Source organism: Grammomys surdaster, unplaced genomic scaffold, assembly GCF_004785775.1.
Source record: "Grammomys surdaster isolate TR1022 unplaced genomic scaffold, NIH_TR_1.0 278, whole genome shotgun sequence".
Classification (NCBI taxonomy): domain Eukaryota; kingdom Metazoa; phylum Chordata; class Mammalia; order Rodentia; family Muridae; genus Grammomys; species Grammomys surdaster.
In genome coordinates, this window is record NW_021604719.1 from 12350042 (window position 1) to 12369760 (window position 19719).

At 37.8% G+C, this 19719-nt stretch overlaps 1 pseudogene; it reads right to left on the reverse strand.

Annotated features, from left to right (window-relative positions):
- Nucleotides 1–425: 425 nt before the first annotated feature.
- Nucleotides 426–1398, reverse strand: LOC114629164 (annotated as a pseudogene).
- Between the last annotated feature and the right edge of the window lie 18321 nt (nucleotides 1399–19719).

The window sequence follows — 19719 nt, forward strand, 5'->3', positions numbered from 1 at the left end:
GATCTGTATTTCCCTGACTAATAATGATACTGTCCAATTTTCAGTTTTCAGCTTCACATTTTCTACAGTGAAATGCCTATGTGCAGTTATTATATTTAAAGGAGGCCATCTGTTGTCTTATTAAGCTATAAGATCAATTACATAGTCTGGATATAAGTAATTTACCAAAAATTTGGTTTACAAATATTTCCTCTAAAACTATGACACATATATTTAAATTGTGTGTGTGTGTGTGTGTGTGTGTGTGTGTGTGTTTATTGATGGTATCCAGGAAAGTAGGTCTCCTTTTATTCTAGGGGTCTGGGATAGAAACTGTGATGGAAATTCTCAGTGTTTGGAGGCTGAGTTGGGACAGGGACTCCAAAGCAGCCAGGGGTCTCTCTCTTGTTCTCATGTCTTTGCTAGGGCAGGTGATCCAGGGCTTCTTACTCGTTGGAGGCCATTTAGACCATGAGTTCTACCACTTTGTTGCTGTAGCAATATCCATTGCCATATCATGACTGAGTTTTCCAAAGTTGTCATTGAGAACAATGCCAGCCCAAGCATCAAAGGTAGAAGAGTGGGTATCACTATTGAAGTTGCAGAAGACAACCTTGTTGTCATTGTAGCCCAGGCTGCCCTTTAGTGGGCCTTCAGATGCCTGCTTCACCACCTAATTTATGTCATCAAACTTGAAAGCCTTCTACAGATGCATGTTAGGGCCAGGATGGAAATATTGGGAGTAGGTACATGGAATGCTATGCCAGTGAGCTTCCCATTCAGCTCTGAGGTGACCTTGCCGACAGCTTTGGCAGCACCAGTGGATGCAAAGACGATGTTCTGGGCAACCCCATTGCCATCATGTCAGAGCTTCCCATAGTCTGGTCCACTTCATGGACCGTGGTCATGAGTCTTTCCATAATGCCAAAGTTATCATAGATTACCTTGGTCAGGGAGCTAAGCAGTTGGTGATGCAGGAAGCATTGCTGACAGTCTTGAATGAGTAGTTGTCATATTTCTTGTGGTTCACACCGATCACGAACACAAGGGCATCAGCAGAAGGAGCAGAGATAATAACCCTTTGGGCCCACCCTTCAAGTTGTGCCTGGCATTCTCCATGTTGGTGAAGACTCCAGTAGACTCCATAATATGCTCAGCATCAACATCACCCCATTTGATGTTAATGAGATCTCGCTCCTGGAAGATGGGGATGGCCTTCCTGTTGATGGCAAACTTCCCATTCTCAGCTTTGACTCTGCCATTGAATTTGCCATGGGTAGAATCAAACTGGAACATGTAGATCATGTAGTTGAGGTCAATGAAGGGGTCATTGAGAGGAACAATGACCACTTTCCTAGATGAGCTGGCAGCCCTGGTAACCAAATTGTCAATATGGCCAAATCTGTTCATTCTAACCTTCACCAACATGTCTAAGGTATGAGGCTGGTACGGCATGAGAAGATACGGTTGTCCCTGGAGCAGAGAGGAACAGAGAGCCTTAAATTTTTGGTAGTCTTTGAAAGTGCAATTTTTCAATTGTATTGTTCACTATTTATACTTGATATATATCTAAACAAGCATTCCTTAACCTTATTATTTATTCTAGAGGTTTTAACTTTTTAAAGATTTTCTTTTTCTATTTTTATATGTATGTGTGTGTGTGATTGCATGAACTTTTGCACATTATATGTATGAAGATATTTATGGAGGCCATAGGGTACAGGATCTCCTGGAACTAGAATTAAAGATGATTATGACCTACCTGATATATGTACTTAGATCCTCTGCAATAGTAGTAAGCATTTGTAACCACTGAGCAATCTCTCCAGCTCCTTTCTCAGTATGTTTTCCTAAGTATTTTACAACCATAGTTCTTGCATTTGAAGCTAAGTTGTACTTTGAATTATTTTCTCGTTGTTTGGTTTAAGTTTTCAAATTATCCTGTTTTATGAACATAGCTCATTATCCTGATATTAATAGTTAAAGACTGTTAAAAAAAAAGTCAATCTCCTAATTCAACTGATTGGTGCCATCACATAATTAAATGCTTCCCAATAGGTCAATTAAACACCAAAAATGTATCCTAGTTCTAATCCTTGGATGAAAACGAGACTTAGTTCACAGAGGTGATACAAAGAAGTTCATACATAAATCACAATCAAAAACTTAAAGGAAAGCATAGAATCAGTGGTTTCTTAAATACAGAATATCACTTAAATATTCAAATTCTTCAAAGAACCAAAAGTTCAACTGAAAACACAATAATTGAAATAAAAAACTTACTACAAGTCCTCAGCAGGAGTTGGAACTGACATTAGGTGTTGTCTGGTTTAAGAGAGGTGAACAGAAATTATCCAGTCTGAAGAACAGAAAGAACACTAAATGACTCAGAGCTGTGGTAGAGCTAGATAGCACATGTGTGATGGGAACCTTCGATATCAGCAACCATACAAAACTGAGACAATGACACTCATTTAAAACTAGATGCAAGATAAAAGTGTTAATTTAGAAGGTCACTTGGAAATAATGAAAAATACTAATTAGAAATTGTTACATACTTGAATGTTATACCCATATAAAATACTACACCAAATATTTGTCCACACGCATATGGTCACAATTAATAAATTTAAGATGAAAATAAACAATTACAAGTAGTATTTGGAGAGTTCCTATCTCTTAGACTTGAATTATGTAGACTTGAATCAGTTTAAAGTGAGATGTTAATAAAACAGTAAATGCAGTAATAGCAAAGTAGATATCTTAAACATGGGGCAACCTCAGTCTATTTACAACTGTTGAGATATACAATGTATTCTTTAATGTCAATGAATTTTTGAAAGTAGGAATCATACTAAGCTTACCCTTAGACCATTATATAAGTAAATACAATTTTCAAAATATCTTCTTATATTTGAGAAACCCTTAATATGTTAAAGTCACCTGACAAATAACTCGTGGATCAAAAATAGAAATTATTAGGAAATTATGAAATGTGTTAGACTAGATCCTAGGATAAAAATGTAAGTTTTACTTTGTAAAACAACAAAAATGCTTTTTCATGTGCATAAAGATAGTTTTTGAAGTGCCGAACTGACTCTGAAGTATTTTCTTTTGCAGTAATTATGTTCAAGCATGAACTAATTTGAGCTGGAGATGCTTGGGCTGATTCCCCAGATACTGAATTAATGACATCACAGGGAGGGTAGGCTTGTGCTTTGGGGCCCAGGGCAAAGATTTATAATCTCAGAACAGTTTTGACTCCCCAGTGAACAAAATTCTATTGGTATAAGGATTTATCATTTGTTTCTCTTAAACTTTTAGAATGCATGAGCAAAGCATGTAAGATATAATTATGATCATGGATTAAATGTAAATGGCAAGTTCAATAATATAGAATGAAATAGGCAATTGTAAATGGAGCCATAGGAGGATAATGTACTCCTATACTAATTATATATAATTATATAAAAATTATAGAATATGTAGAATAAAGAAAAGACATCAAGATCTATAGCAGGAATCAGAATACGGTGCACAAAGCTACAAATAGCATCATTCAAAGACTAACCAAAATATATAACAGACAGAATATTTTGAGGAGATGAAATATGCCTATTTACCCTAAATATTTTTTAAATGAAAAAAATCACTACGACATGTGTGGTTCGCTGAAGATTATGTGGTCACCTGCAGTACCAAAACCTGTGTGATTAAAGTTGATTGATCATGGAAACAGACAAGAGGCAGGACAGGGAGTTTGTCATTCACTCCCTATCTTATATTCCTCTGCAGTTTTACCATGTGCTGCCTACATTATTTTGAGTATATAGATGGGTATGGCGGTTCACACATTTAATCCCAGCACTCAGGAGGCAGAGGAAGGCAGATCTCTGAGTTTTAGGTCAGAAATATCTATAAAGAGATTTTCTGAACAGCCAGGAGTACACAGAAAAACCCTGTCTCAAAAGCAAAATCAACCAATCAAAAACTCAAGTAAGACCACTGTCAGTGATTCTGACATACACATCCCTGCTAAGGAACATCTTCCATCTCAGTAGGACCAAACACAATACTTTGGAGCAAATATAAGAAGATCAAGCTGAGCTTTTCAGGATTCCCTTATGCCTAAGTCTATTTCCATCATATTCCAGCTCAGACTAAAGAGGCAGTCAAACAGTGGGGACTCTAAACCCCTAAGATTGTCCTGATTCTATGTAAACACTCAGCTCTAAAAACTCCTTTTCCTATAAAAAGAAAAGACTGTCTTAGTCACTGTCCTGATAGATGTTCCCTCAGAAGGCAGAGCTAGAGACAATTAATGGACTTGGGAGATGATTGAAAACAGGAGTGAGAAAGGACAAGACTACAAGGAAGGAGACAACAATCATGTGCATGATGAGATGGTTAGTATGAGAACTCAGTTCTGAGAGTTCTTCCTAGGAGGTTGGGTGCTCTAGGCTATCACCCACTATGATCTAAAGATGTTCAGATGTGTCCCCAAGGGTTCATGTGTCTGAAATTTGGTCCTCAGTGATGCAATGGAAGGTGTTGGATATATAGAACACATGATCTAATGGCAGCTCCTTGGGTCATTTGCAGACATGCTTCCATGATATACTGAAGAACGTCTCTTCCTCCTCTTGCCCCACCCATGGCTGTTTTGCATGTTATCTTCTCCCAGATACAGAATGTATTCACACTACACTGTGACATAGTCACAAGTCAACATGGCACCATGCCTTTGAGTAGATAGTCAATGAGATCACTGAGCCTCTGTCCTTACAAAGTTTCCAAGTTTATTCATGATAATAATAAAATCAAAATAATAAAATCAAAATGGACTAATATATCAGTCAAGAAGACAATAGCTTAAGAACTGCCCTCCAACTGGGCTGCCCCCCTCCTATGGTTAGCTGCCTTTTATCTCACATCTGTGCTTACTCACCAAGTGCAGATGTTCCTAAGTCAGAAACAAGAGGAGAGGGAAACCATCTGCTAAGACTCTGTCAGGACAGAAGAGCCCACGTCTTAGTCACTTTTCTGTTGCTGTGATAAAATACCATAACCAAAACAATTTATAAATAAAGTTGATTTGGGACTTATAGTCTCAGAGGATTAGAGTTTATGAGCATGATGCTAAAGAACATGATGCAGGCAGGTATGGACATGCACCAGTAGCTGAGGGATTTCCTACTGAGAGACAAAACCACTAGACAGAGAAAGCTAAATGGGAGTGGCTTCAAAAGCCCATCCCCAATGACACACCTCTTCCAGAAAGGCCACACCTCCTAATCTTTACCAAACAGTTTCACCAACTGAGGACCAAACATTCAACATATGAGACTTTTGGACGATTCTCATTCAAACTGTAGTTGCATAGTCTCAGTCCACCATAGCTTTTGCTGAGACCAAAGTTCAGAAGAGGATGTGACATGACATGGAGCAACAGGGACACCTGCTATTTCCTCCAGAGATAAAGGCACTTGCCTCATGCATGGCTAACAATGTTGTATATTACAAATTCTGCCATATCTATTTCAGCATCTATCTTACAAAATAAATGATCAGACATTTAGGTTGCTTTTACAAGTACTCCATTAAAACAATATAAAGAACATCAGTTATATGATTGCCTCTGGTTATTTGCAATTCACTCTGGATACTATTTTTCAGAATAGAGTAGAAACTGGATTTAACTTGTGTGCTCATTTAAAACATATGGCTATCATGACTACTATCATAAAAATGTCACAAACCCATATTTCTTTTTTGATAACTTTATTCTTCCCATAGGCTATGTTAGTCTATTAATGAAGCAATAGACTTTTACTAAATGTTGTTTACACTGATTGTGGAGTATCTACTAAATGGCCTTGGACACACTTCTCACATCTGTACATCCCCTGAATTTAGGAAGATGATGTGGATACATCACACTTTTTAAAAAGTGTATGTGTTATACAGCAGAGGACTGTTTGCTCTCGCCTCAATGAGAGACTTGAGGCCCCAGGGAGTGGGGTGGTCTGGTGATGTGGGGAGAGATGGGGTGGGGGAGGAGGAATGGGATGAGGAACTGTCAGAGGGCAGACTGGGAGGGGGATAATGACTGGACTGTGAAAAAAGATATAATAATAATAATAATAATAATAATAATAATAATGAAAAAATGTGTGTGTGCCTGCATGTGTTTGTGTTTGTTTATACATGTTTAGTTGCAGATGCATATCTGTGTGGTTTTTTTGTGTGTGTGTGCACACATGTGTGCGTGCACACACAAGTAAATGAGTTTGGCAAAGGTCAAAGCTCAAAAGAGAACATCAAGCATACTATTCTATCACTCTTTTTCTTATCTTCTTGAAATAGGATCTTATACTCACCTGAAGTTCTGGGATATTCTTGGTGGTGGGGTGGGCCAGAGAGCCTCTTATCTCCACCTTCCTTACCAATGGAATTCCAAGCTCATACACATCTACAAAGCTATTGTTTTATTTTGGTTGGTTTGGTTGGTTTTTGTTGTTGTTGTTGCTGCTGTTGTTTTGTTTGTTTTCTTTTCTTTTTTTTTTCTTTTTTTGAGACAGAAACTCACTCATTGTGTAAACCTGGCTAGTCTGAAACTCCTTCTGGAAACCAGGCTAGCCTTGACCTCATAGAGATCCATCTCCCTGCCTCTGCCTTCCCATGAGCCACTGTTCATAGTCACACCCAGCTCTTTACATGAGTGCTGGAAATCCAAACCCAGGTCCTTATGTTTGGACAGCATGTGCTTCCTATTTCATGAGATAATTTAAGACAGTCACCTAAGTAGACATTTACATGAAAACCAAGCCTGTCCCCAAATTGTCTAGAAATATCTATAGTGTTCACTTATAAAGCCATAGTGAATATGCTTGCTTGTTAAGTTAATTTCAGGGGGAGACAATACAGCAAAGATAATTTGTTTGAACATATCCTGTGTGTTAGCATAAGGGAGGTTATGATGACTGTGCTCTAGTTAAATAAGTCACAACTAGCTAAAACTTGCTCTCCTGAGTAGATATGAAGATGCTGCAGCTTCAGAAACAATCGTGTCACTGGCTTAGCCTGTTTTCTCCTTTGTTGTCCTCATTAGTGTTGACAGATGTGCCACTCTGACCTAAGTTCAGCTCCCTCGACATGACCAATAGCAACTTGTTGGTCAGATGAATTGACCCCTCAGCTTTTCCAGCCTTAATGCTCTTCCCTTCTCGCACTGTGGATTTATGAGGTACTTGGCTGGAGCTGTAGAACTATTAACAGCCTGCAGGACAACGGCATTCACTGTTTCTTTGGTGCCATGGCACCAGCAGACAAGAGGAATGCTCGAAGGTTTCCGTGGCTTTCTTGGTGAAAGTAAGAAGGGATGTGCTAAAATATCTAAGGATCGTCTGTGAAGCATCTTATATCATGCTGAACAGAAGAATGAGAGCAGTGACAGGCAGGGTTCTAGTTGTTCTTGTGGTCCCCAAGACAAGCCCAGTGACTGCTTCCGCTAACAAAGCCCTACATCCATACTTCATGGTGTATGCAAATTTGGATTCAATAGTGGGGTAAACCATTCATTAAGTCAGAACCCTCACAGCGTGACTGTCTCTGGAAACATTCTCATATACACACCCAAAGCTTGGCTTGATGACTTTCCTAAGAGTTTCTTTAATAGTTGACAGCTAAGTTAACCATCTCACTGTATTAAAAAGGGAGAATACAGTACTTACTGACAGGCTATCTTCCAAGCATGAATCCATCAAGACTTTGCAACCAATGATTCGGGGACTGGTTTCAAGTAGAGTAGTATCTACTTAATCTGCTTACCTTTCCTCTCATTGTAACTATAGAGTTGCATTTATTTTTTTCTTAGCACTAGCTTCTTCAAAATTATTTTACTTTGTTGGGTGTAGATTAATTATAAGTTGTAACAGATCCTTTGCAGGCTGATATAAAAACATAAAAATAAAGAAAGAGAAGGAAAGAGCAAGATCAAAAAGGAAGCAAAGGATAGCTGGATGGTGGTGACACACACTTGAGTAATTCCAGCATGGGAGGTAGAGGCAGGGCGAACTCTGTGAGTTTGAGGCCAGCTTGGTCTGCTGAGCATGTTTTATGACAGCCAGGGCTACACAGAGGAGCCCTGTGTCAGGGGGGAAAAGTAAAGGGAGAAAGACTCTTCACCAATATTTACTGAACAGTGTTTAACTGTTTAGAGAAAATTACAACTTTCCATTTACACAAGAAAACATAAATACAATCAAGGAAGAAACAAATACCCAAGAACAATTTTTAGAATTATGAAAAGAGGATTTTAAGCTCTCATGTTTGAAGGCTCCAACTACAAATTCTTTCTGAAGAAAAGTCTGATGCATGCTGAATTTCTATAAGTCATTTCTCTATGAAGCCAAGAATATCTAGCTTGCTACATGTTATTAACACTGACTAAAAAGAAAGCGATATGATATTCACTTTGAAGTTTAGTTTTTTTAGAGAGGGAACAGAGGAGAAAGTAGAAGCACATCGGGGAGGCCTTTCTTTTCTTTCCTGGGGAATGGAGTACAGGCTGACATTTCTGGAGGACTGCAAGCAAAACGTGGGTGACTAAAGACAACCTGTCATTTCAGAAACACACTGGTCCCAGCCTGCTCCTCACAATCCTGGACCCTCACAAAAGGTGGTACTCAAAACGCCATGAGAAGTAACCAGCAGACCTGCCCTTCCTATGTGGAAGAGCAAAGCTCAAGTCCAAGTGTCTACATAGCTGCAAAATCTCTGAAAACTTTCCTCTCAGCTTCGGTGTCCATAGATGTCACCACAGCAGCTGCAGCCCCTTGCTTAGGTCATTCATTCTTATCTGTCTGAATGGGAGGAAATTTCAGGAAAGCCCCAGTTCTTCACCAATAAATAGTCTCGACTTTGGCCCAAAGGGTCTTTAATCCATGTCACATGGTTCTTCAACTGTGCACTGATGGCAGTGGACACATTTAGTTTTCTAAGCAGTGTTGGGACTGGAGAGCAGGAAATGGCTACTGTGATTAAACACAATGAGAAGATCAATTGTCTGTCTGAATATTGACAGCCAGGGAGCCAGCCCTCCTTGACCTCAGACATGAAGCATTTGTTCACAGAGAGTTAAAAGCAGGAGTTAATATTTTTTCTTTTATCTTTTGCAGCAGTGATTGGCAGAGTGCAATAAAAAAAAGCCTCACAATTGCCTTCGCAAACATAATACGAGGTAACACAATGGAGCAAAAATGTTGGCCTTCAACAAAGGCTGCGGAAGCAAATGGACATTTCCATGTGAAGATACAAATCTAGATACAGGGCATGCACCCTTCATAAAAACTTAATTTTAAAATGAAATTACTTTAAATTAACATAAAAGTAAGCTTTGCTGGATTGCTTCGAACCATAAGCCATTCATCAAGATTTAAACCTCCTGGGAGATGAAATCAAAAAACAAAAAACAAAAAAGAAAAAAAAAGAAAAAAAGAAAAGAAAAAGGAAAGAATCTAGATAACCTTGGGTTTGGTAGTGTCCTTTACAGATACAAATCAAATCAAAGTCACAATCCATGAGAAAAAGAATTAATAAACTAAACACCATTGTAAAAAAAAAACATACCCTTTTTTCTAATAAACTATAATCCACAGTATACAATGAACTCTTCAAACTAACAAGTATAACCATATAGTCAGTTTAAATAAAGAGCTAAGACCTTATGGGGCATTATTGTACATATAGAAGAAAGCAAACAAACATGAAATGATGATCATTTTATTTTCATGTTAGGAAATAAAAATTATAACACCAAGGAACTATTACATCTTCTGAAACAAGCAAAACAAGGCTGACCAAGACTGGAAAAGAAATTGTCATTCATCCTGACCAAGATGCAAAATAGTGTGTCAACTTTGTAAAGAAGCTTCTTACAAAAACTAAGCATTTTCTTAGCATATTATCCAACAACCACTGTTTCCCTTGGTTTTTACTAAAATAATTAGAAATTTTATATTGTACATGAAAAGGTGTACATAGATGTTTATAGAAGCTTTTCTCATAATTGGCAAAACATGGAAGCACACAGAGATGATTTTTAGAGGTTGAATGGACAAATTGTAGTAGATTAAGATGAAGGAATATTATTTATCACTGAAAGGTAATGAGACATTAAACCATGCAAAGACATAGGGAAAACGGAAATACATGTTGTTAAGTGAAAAAAGCCATTATGAAGAAACTTCCAACTACTCAACGATCTGGAAAAGACCAAGATATCAAGAGAGTAAAAAAAGGGAGTGATTATAGTGTTGAAGGAGATGAATAAGTAAAAGGCAGAGGATTTATAGACCAGTGAATCTTTGCTGTGTGATACTATTATGGTAGGTACATGGCATCACATAGCATCAGAAGTGCGTCTCAATGTGTATTATGAATTATAACTCTTTCAACTAGTATAATTTGCTAATAAGGTCATATTTGAGCACTTGAATTGGTTTATTATTTTTTAATTGACTCACCATATTTTGTGATGAATTTCTGTTGTTTGTGCAGATGCCTGTTGTTGTTGCCTCTAGTACAATATCTCTGCCTTTAACTGAAATGTTTGCCATGCACATTTAATGTCATTTAACTCAGTTGAGATGCTATTTGTTAAACATGCTTTTGTATTAGTTCTTTGAATCTTTTACTCACCATTTCCTGATTTATTTTAAAGATAAGCACTTCTTTCTTTTTCAGTCCATTTAGAGTAATGTGCTAATGGCTATATCTCTGTTTTAACCAACAAATGATTGTTCTTGGCTTTGCAATGTGAATTTTTATCTTCTCACAGAAAATTTTTCATTACCATTCTACTCATTCCTCTATTATATAAAAGCACTGTACTTTCCTATCTCTCCTTCTAGATCATTAAGTCATGCAGCAATTAGCATAATAATATTGCTCACAGAAATTTAGAATCTCCTTCAAAGTAGCCTGTTGCCATTTTGTGTAGTAGCAACTACAAAATAACCTTTTGTTTTCAAAAGTAAGAAAAAAAAAAGAATACAAATGTAATGTAAGGGTGTTTTTTAAATTTCCACCTGACTAATAATATCTCTTATTCCTTTTGAAAATCTTGACATGTCTGAACAAAATATATTTTCAGCAGATTAGGCTGTCTGCATTAAATCTAACTATGAAAATGTATAATTGTTTCAGTTTGATAACAATTTTACTCATGGCACACTATTTATATCCCAGAGTAGTCTCAGTACTTAATTAGGAACTAGGGTTTTCAGAAGGAGTGCATGGAAGCAGGATAAGACTTCAGAACAGAAGAAAACCAGAGAGAAATCAAATATAGCTAGACAGAAACAAAGGGCCATTCAATTCTTTGGTTTCTGTCTCTGTGTGAAGTAGACATAGGAGGTGTGGAGGATTCTACAGGGCCTCAAAATGGAAGGAGTGCTGATCACAGTTAGGACAATAATCAGCAGGTATGGAGAAGAACTGACATCCAGGCAAAACAAAAACAAAAACAAAACAACAGAAAAAAAAAACAAGATAACTCCATTTGGACCAAAGGGCTTCATAGCTCTTTCTTGCATAGCCATGTAACTACTGGATATCCCTCCAGATGTCACACGTCTTTTTATTGTATTTTCCTTGATGTTAATGAAATAATCATAATTATGGCAAGAAATCATAATGATAGTGTTGTTGAATTTATGTAGGTAAGATTGGGTTTCTGTTTGCTTGAAAATTTTAATTTTATTGTTATGCAAAATCAGGTTTCTTTTTTACATTTGCCAAATCACATTCTATTAAAATGCACATGGGACAAGAAAAATTTAAAAACCATCATATTGTTGAACCTCCAGAGTAAGGGCTCACTGGAGACAGTTAGCCTTGAAGTGGGTGATGAACACTGTTTCAGTACATATTTTGATATTCACAGGACAATTGAACTCCAAAATATGTTTCCCTAATGTTAAATAAAATCATTCAGTGTGTGTAATGAACAACAATAGTGGCAGTAATCAAAGAAAATCGGGATTGTCAACAATGAAAAATAACGTCTCCTAGCAACCAAGTTTCCATTTCTCTTTGTTTGCTAACAAGCACCGAGCTGTTTTATGCTGGTTGCTTCATTCCAGACACTAGCACATTATCGAAGACCAGAGCAAAACCCCCCTGCCTTAACTGGCTTAGATTTCCAATCAGATTTCATACAATTAATTTTATTAATGTTGTAGACCTAATTCACTAACAATTAGCCATAAGTATGATTTGTTATTGTCGTGTTCTAAAAGGAATTGTAATGTGGAATAATTATTTGTTTAAATAATGGCATCATTGGCATACAGATGCTACTGCAACAAAGTAAAAATTTATTATCATTAATAATAAGATTAAACAAAATTATATCCCAGAAGAGATCCCAGGAGGACCCTTTAGCTATTTTAGTTGAACTAGAAAGAATACTACTAATTAAGATATAACACAGACTGTCATAGCAGTAGACCATTAAATAGAGCCTAATAAAAACCTCTATTGCCATCAAGGCTACAATATGAAAGTGTACCCTTAGAGATGAAATAGACCTGAATTGCAAGCATTACATATCAAACTTTGGTGTCTGTATTAATTCCTTTATACCATTTAAATTCTCTCCCATGGCCGTGGCCACATGTACACACACAATCAGGCTAGCATAATGAATCTGTCTATATCAAAGGAGAAAAGCTGTAGTAATTCTGTATTCCTTCAAGCAGAGTGCCGATTGGTCATTTGAAGACAGACTTGTGTTTTATTGTCATTTTGTTCAGGACTAAATGATATCAGTACAAGGAGGGAAGTATCAGCACTCTTAATTTGATTCCACAGCAGTTAAAGCTATTCAAATTAGCATTCATTTTGTCTACAACTTGTGTTATTGAGCTGCAGTAAAAGATGACCGATACATGATTTACATTTACTGCAATCAAATTACCAAATTATAAAGCTGAAATATATTTTCTTTTTAAGACGGGGTCTCACTACATAGCCCTGGCTGGCCAGGAATTTGCAATGTAAACAAAACTGTTTCCTGCTTCATAAATATCCACCTGCCTTTCCCAACTGAGTACTGGGGTTACAGGCATGTGCCATGTTTCCTTCGGAGGAGTTCCATGTCTCTAATTGAGTTTTTTTTTCTCTCTAAAAGACCATTTTCTTCTTTTATGTGCTATTTTGAATATATGCATGTTTGGATATGTTTGAACAATAGCTTTCACCTTTCCTATTACTTCTGAGCAACAATAAAAACTCCTAGGACAGCATTTAAACCAAACTTTAGCATTCCGCTGTACATCTCACCTTTTCAGTCAGTGTGACTGCATATAAACACATAGCTAGGTGGAATTTGACGTAGAACAAGATGAGAACAGGACTGCCTGAGTACCCATAAACCCTTGGATCATGTTTTCCAAAATGCTGCAAACAACAATGGAAAGTGTCATGTGGAATCTATGATTTAAAACACTTACATTTCTAACCATCACCTTCCTGTAAAATTAGTTTAGTAATCTTAGTAAAAGGGTTAATAAAACACCATGATTTTCAGAAGTTATTAGTTTACGTTTGTCCACATACAATTTTTATGAAAGAAACTGAAAATGGAGTATGTATAGTCAGCTATTTTTATTCTTTATTGATTTGTATTCATGTGGACTTGTGTGTGTGCATGCATATGAATGTAGGTGCTCACAGAAGTCACAGTGATCAGGTCCCCCTTGAGCTGGAGTCAGGAGGCAGATGTAATCCCCCAGGTCACTATGTGCCATCCAACTAGGAACCAAACTTGTGTCCTCTCCTCTGCAAGAGTCGTACAGGTCTTATCCTCTGAGTGGTCTTTGTAGCTGGCACTCCTATCTCCCAGCCCCAAGCCCTGCTGAGTCTGCTTTTGAGCAATTAAGAGGCTCTGATAGGTAAAATGTGTCCAACATCTTTCAGTGACAATTGCATAGTCACCATGTCCATGGTTTTAATGGAGCTTTACAAAATTATCTACCTGATGTCATGCAATTAAAATCATTTCCCCACTCTTGAGATGGGGAAGCAAATACAAGAAACATTTCTCTCATGTTATCATTGAAAGAACATAGAAAAGCATTGGTCAAAGGAAAAAAAAAAAACAAGAGATTTGTCTTCTAAACTCTAGCGAAATGGTAGAAAAATGATGGAACTTTCTTTGTGTGTGTGTGTGGGGGGGGGTGTACTGTGCACATGCAATTCACACACTCAGAACTACATTAGTTTTCAAATAATGCCCCTTCTTTCTCAGAGACATGGGATATTCTGTGAGGGCAGGAGAAGGTCCCGGGCAGTAACTTTGTGCCAGGAATTCTGGTAAAAGCTACTGGTAAAAGCAGGGTTTTCCACCCTCTCAGCAAGTTCCTGTCAGCACTTAGCTATCTGTATATGTGTGCACAGGGCAGAGTGCCCAATGCATTTCTACTGGGATCCAGTAGTGAAGCAGGGTCAGAGTGAGCACACTTCTTCCCAGACTGGAAGGCTTTGCTTCTGAACATGGCTTCTGAACACTGCTGTCAACCGAGCACAGATAAGGCCCTGAACTCCGCACAATGAATGAGATATGCCAAATGAAGCCCAATTACCTTACTGATGTCATCCAGCTTTTGACTTGAATTTAATGGGGGAGCTGCTTCTTGGAACAGGGAGCCGTTTGTATCACATTATGCAAATGACAAGACTAATCTTTTGCATTATACATAAGAGCTGCTTATTGTGCATTAACTAATTTATCTGACTACGAAGAGGCTATGAATGCTGATTTTTATTAAGCTCTTCATTAAGCGAAAATGTAGGCATGGCAAGTACACACATTTGCATGTGCCTATCTTGTATGAGTGAATAAAGGCACAGACCCATCCAGTTACCAGGGACATGCTTTTGTTGGTGAAATCAACAAGAATGATATTTTTTCCAGTTGGATCAATTGATAAATTGAGAATGAAAGGATCTAAAAATCAGAGGAAAAGTTAAAACCCATCACACTCTTTATGATAAAATATGGATCTAAATTTGCCTTTTAAAAACACAGAACATAGTGATGTCAATAGTTTAAATTTTATGGCCCTTTATATGTTGGTGACAATTTCATAATTAGTATAAAAACAGACATTGAAATACAACATAGCATTAAGCAATCACTTCCGATTTTAGATGCATATAATTCTTTTCAGTAAAATAAAATAAAAAAGGGATAAACTCATTTTTTATTGAACAGATACACATTAATTTGGTTCAGATGTAGGCAGAGGTGTGTGGAGATAGTCTTGTGAATAATGTTTATACGATGCTTGGATAGCTCAGTAAGGCACACATTGGAAGTTGATGCAGAATCTTCACACAGACAAGGGGCATCTCAGTAAGTTGTTTAGAATTTGACCTGCGACTTTTACAAGAGATGACAAAAATTTATTCCATATTGTATGTGTTGGGTAAAATTGATATGAATTTGCATTATTTTAATCAGCCATAAACATTAGGAGCATTCAACATACAAGTCATTACAAACATTTGAAGCTTAATGCTTAAAAGACAATTTTAGCAATGTAGTTAGCTACTCCCAAACTGGAAGTGGATCGGAAATTGTTTTTCTTATGCTTTTTCAAAGAGTTGGGGCTGGAGGAAATAAAGTTGGCCTCTTTCCTTAAAAGTATGAGACAGAAGCAATGAGGTACCCAGTGGGGGATGGGCAGCAGAACTGAATTCCCCCTCTGGCTTCAAACTCCAGTTCCCAGTTTTAGTTCATTAAAATTAATGACCCATCACTGCATGTCCTGCATGAGAACAGCTCATTCCTTTATCACCCAGGTAAGCTAAAACACACATTACTATACATGACACAAAACCAGCCCTGGGATTTGGCTACAAGCCCAACTTAACTGCAGAATGTTTATTAAATTATTAAAATTTATGGGTTGATAGCACTCTCAAGCAATTTATTATGGCTGTAAACCATTTTTAAGTTTTTGAAAACACAATAAAGTTGATTTAATAATCCCCCTAATCTTATACACAACTTCCTCCAGAATTTTCTTCAATTATACCTCGTAAATTACAATTTATTGTGTATTAGAGCAACACTAAAAAACAAATACTCCCTGAGAATTTCATCAGATCCATTTACTCTGCAACATTTGCCAGGAAGCATAACAAATTCACATGTGACCCCTGCACCCGGGAGGAGCTGAAGTTCAAAGCGAAGTCACAATGGAGAGTTCTTTAGCCAAAAAGGAGAGCTGAACTCTTTGACTTGAGCCAGGATCTGGACTTTAATGAATGCCACAGCAGAGAGGTCAGGAAGAGAGAGAGGTGGGCCTAGGGAAATTCTCTCCACTATGAAAACAGCTTGAACTGCAAAGCACCAGCACAGTCACCTTTGTGAAGCTTTGGCAGAGAACAAATGGCCTGAGAAGAGAAATTACAAAGAGGCAGTAATTGCAAGCACACATTGTATTTTCCTAGGGGGCAATAAATCTTCAGTGTAAGCAAATTTACTTAGATTTAATGACTTTTAAGTGCACATTCCATGCTTTTAAAAGCAGACTTTACAGTAGTTTAGGATTTAGAAAACCACTTGGAGCATAATCCCTAGATACAGAATAATCTAGAATCTGTTTGCATTTTATAATGACTTGATTAGGGTAGAATTACCTGCTGGACCCAATGGGTCTTGAGATTTTTTTAAAACTCTGTTTTCATAAATGAAGTAGACGTTTGAAAGTATGAACCATTTCTTGGGTGAAACAAAAAATATATTTATATTAGATACATTTAGAGGCTGGATCAAGGAAAAATAGGCTAATTTCGCTTGTTGGAAGGGCTATATGAATTCAGAAGAAATACCACATCTATGTTCCTTAAATACTTCAGGCATGTGCCCTGATGCTCACTTTAGGAAGCTGGAAGCTGAAACCCCTATTCAAGCAAACCTATCATTAACTCCAATTATGCTAAATCTGCAGCTGGTGATTTCCTGGGCTTGCAGAATCAGACCATAAAGCACAGCTGGCTCTAGGAGAACCTTTCAGTGGCAGAGAATTCCTTCTAAAATAGCACTTGTTTCTGCGTGGGATGTGCACAGGATATGTTTATCTTAGCAAAAACAATGGAGGAACAAGACAGGAAACTTGTATTGACTTCGGAACAAAGAAGTCTTGATATGAGGAAGACCATTGAGGCCCCATAGTACAAGTTCAAAGGTTAAGTTCCATATTACACTAAGCAGAGATCCTGTTTCCTTCTTCTCTCTTTATGTGTTCTGCCCTTGATGCCTGGGGCTGTGAATGCACAGGTACCTGTGCTCAGTGGTTTCCTTCCTACCTTAGTCACAGTGACATCAAGGAGACACCTGGGAAGCCAATCAGAAGATTAGCTTCCCAAAATTACTGGGATTTCAGAAAGGAGTCCAAACACCATGAAAACTAGAACTTGAGGGCATTGTTTGTGGTGACTTTGAGGATTATGAGCAGGAGACTAGAATAGAAAGTAATGTCAAAATTAGCTTATAAAACAAACCAGAAGCAAGACAGAGAGCAGTCCCCAACCAGGCTGACAGGCAACACAGCACAGATTTAGCCTGAGTAATGCAAATGAGCCGCAAAGGGCTCAGTCTGCCTGGCTTGTGATCACTGAGCTTCTAACCTGTCTTCCATCTCTGCTCAGCTTCCTTTCTTGGATGTGCTTTTTCTTAACAAACAGTGCTTGCTTCTAGAACAATTCACATACCCCTATTCCAGTTTCTTGTTAGGGAAAGCAAGAGCCTAGAAATTCCATGTGGGTACCATCTGGACTCTGAGACTCACTGACAATAAGCTTACAAGTAAGAAATGTGGAAATTCTGTACAGAGAGAAACAAACAAGTAAACCAAAACAAAAAACAAAAATAAATAAATAAATAAATAAAACAAAACAAAACAAAAAGAGAAAAAGAAACAAGAAAAAAATGACCGGGGTCATAAGAGGAGTTACAGGAAATGGTTGGCTGGCTTCTTTTTTCCCCTGATGAGACATCAGTTCCTATGAATTGTATACCTATACCTGATTCTTGGATCTTTTATACTCTCCTGTTTGATAGGTTGGAGCTGGTATACTTGTAAGAATTCGGGCACGGTTTGAACAGACAACACAAGGCCGTTCCGGTTCCACGGGAAGGGGTTTGTTTATTTAGGGAGGGGAGTGGGAGAGAGGAGTGGGAAGATGGAGAGCAAAGAGAAGAGGAAGAGAGTGAGGTTGGGGCGGTCTCAATTATTTAAGTGGGTGATGACGTGTAACTTCCCAGGTGTAGGTGAGCGAGACAGGTGAATTCTGGGAGTGGTTGCTTCAGTAACGACATAGGAGTAGCCTGTCCCCGAATATGACGTCACTGGGTTCAGACTTATATTAACAATACCTACATTTCAATAAAACCGAAACAACAACAAATAAACCCCCAAAACAAAACATCAAAATCTTTCAATTAAGAAGCTAAAAAGGAAATCAGAAAGTTTGTTCAGCTTAATTAAAATGAAAACAAAGTATTCCAAACTTAGGTGCAGCTAAAGTAGTCTACAGGAGAAATTTTGTAATAGGAATGCTTATACTATGAAATGGCCAAACTATAAGACAAGGGTTTAAAGAGTCCTCTTTGGAGAAGTGAGAAAGAGGAAAGCTAAAGTCTCTAGCAGAGAAACAATAAAGAAAAAATACAGAAAAAAAAAAAACAACTAAAAAGATTGGAGAAAATCGATGACCCCACAAAAGTAGTTCTTTCAGACACAAGACAGAGAGAGGGTGAGAGGGAGGGAGGAAGGGAGGATAGAGAAGAAAAATAGTTTTCCTAATCACTGTGATATCCTATGGACACTAAAAGAGTGATAACGAAGTATAATTCAGAGCTGTGTAAATGGCACAGTCAGCAAATGACTTGTAGACTTGAGTATCTGAATTTTCCAGTACCCACATTCCAGCGCTGGAGAGGAGGAGACAAGTGGATAGATCCTTGGAGCAGGATGAGCAGAGATCCTCTGCTAATTAGCAAATCTAAGGTCCCAGTGAGAGACTCAGCCTCAGAACACAAGCTTTAAGGCTCCTGAAGAATGACACCCAAACTTAACCTCTGGCCTCCAAAGGTTCATGCACACATACATATGTATGAACACATGATTGCACACACACACACACACACAAACACACAATTAAAAAGAAATCTAATACATCTTTTTTCCTAAATTACACGTGTTTATTTATTATTATATGTATAATGTGTGTATATGTGCCACATACAATATGCATATGGAAATCAAAGGACAACTTGCAAGGGTTACTTCTCTGCTTCTAGGACGTGGCTCTAAAGTTAGAACTCAGGTTATCAGATTTGGTAGTAGGATCCTTTACCCACTGAGCTATCTTGTTAGGCAAAATTTGCATAAATTGATTATATTTTCTTTGTGTGTATAGGAGGAGTTTGGCGTGATGGGAGGGCACACATGAGGAGGCCAGTGCAGGACACTGGGAATCTTTTTCATGATCCCCCTCTTCTCTTTGTGATGAGGTCTACTATTGAAATAGATTGTTGTGCATATGCTGGCTGGCCAACAAGTTCATAGAACCCATCTATTTCTAGCTTCCCATTGTTAAAAGTACAGGCACACACAGCCATACCTAAGTTTGTATGGCTGGAGATTTGAACAAAGGTCCTCA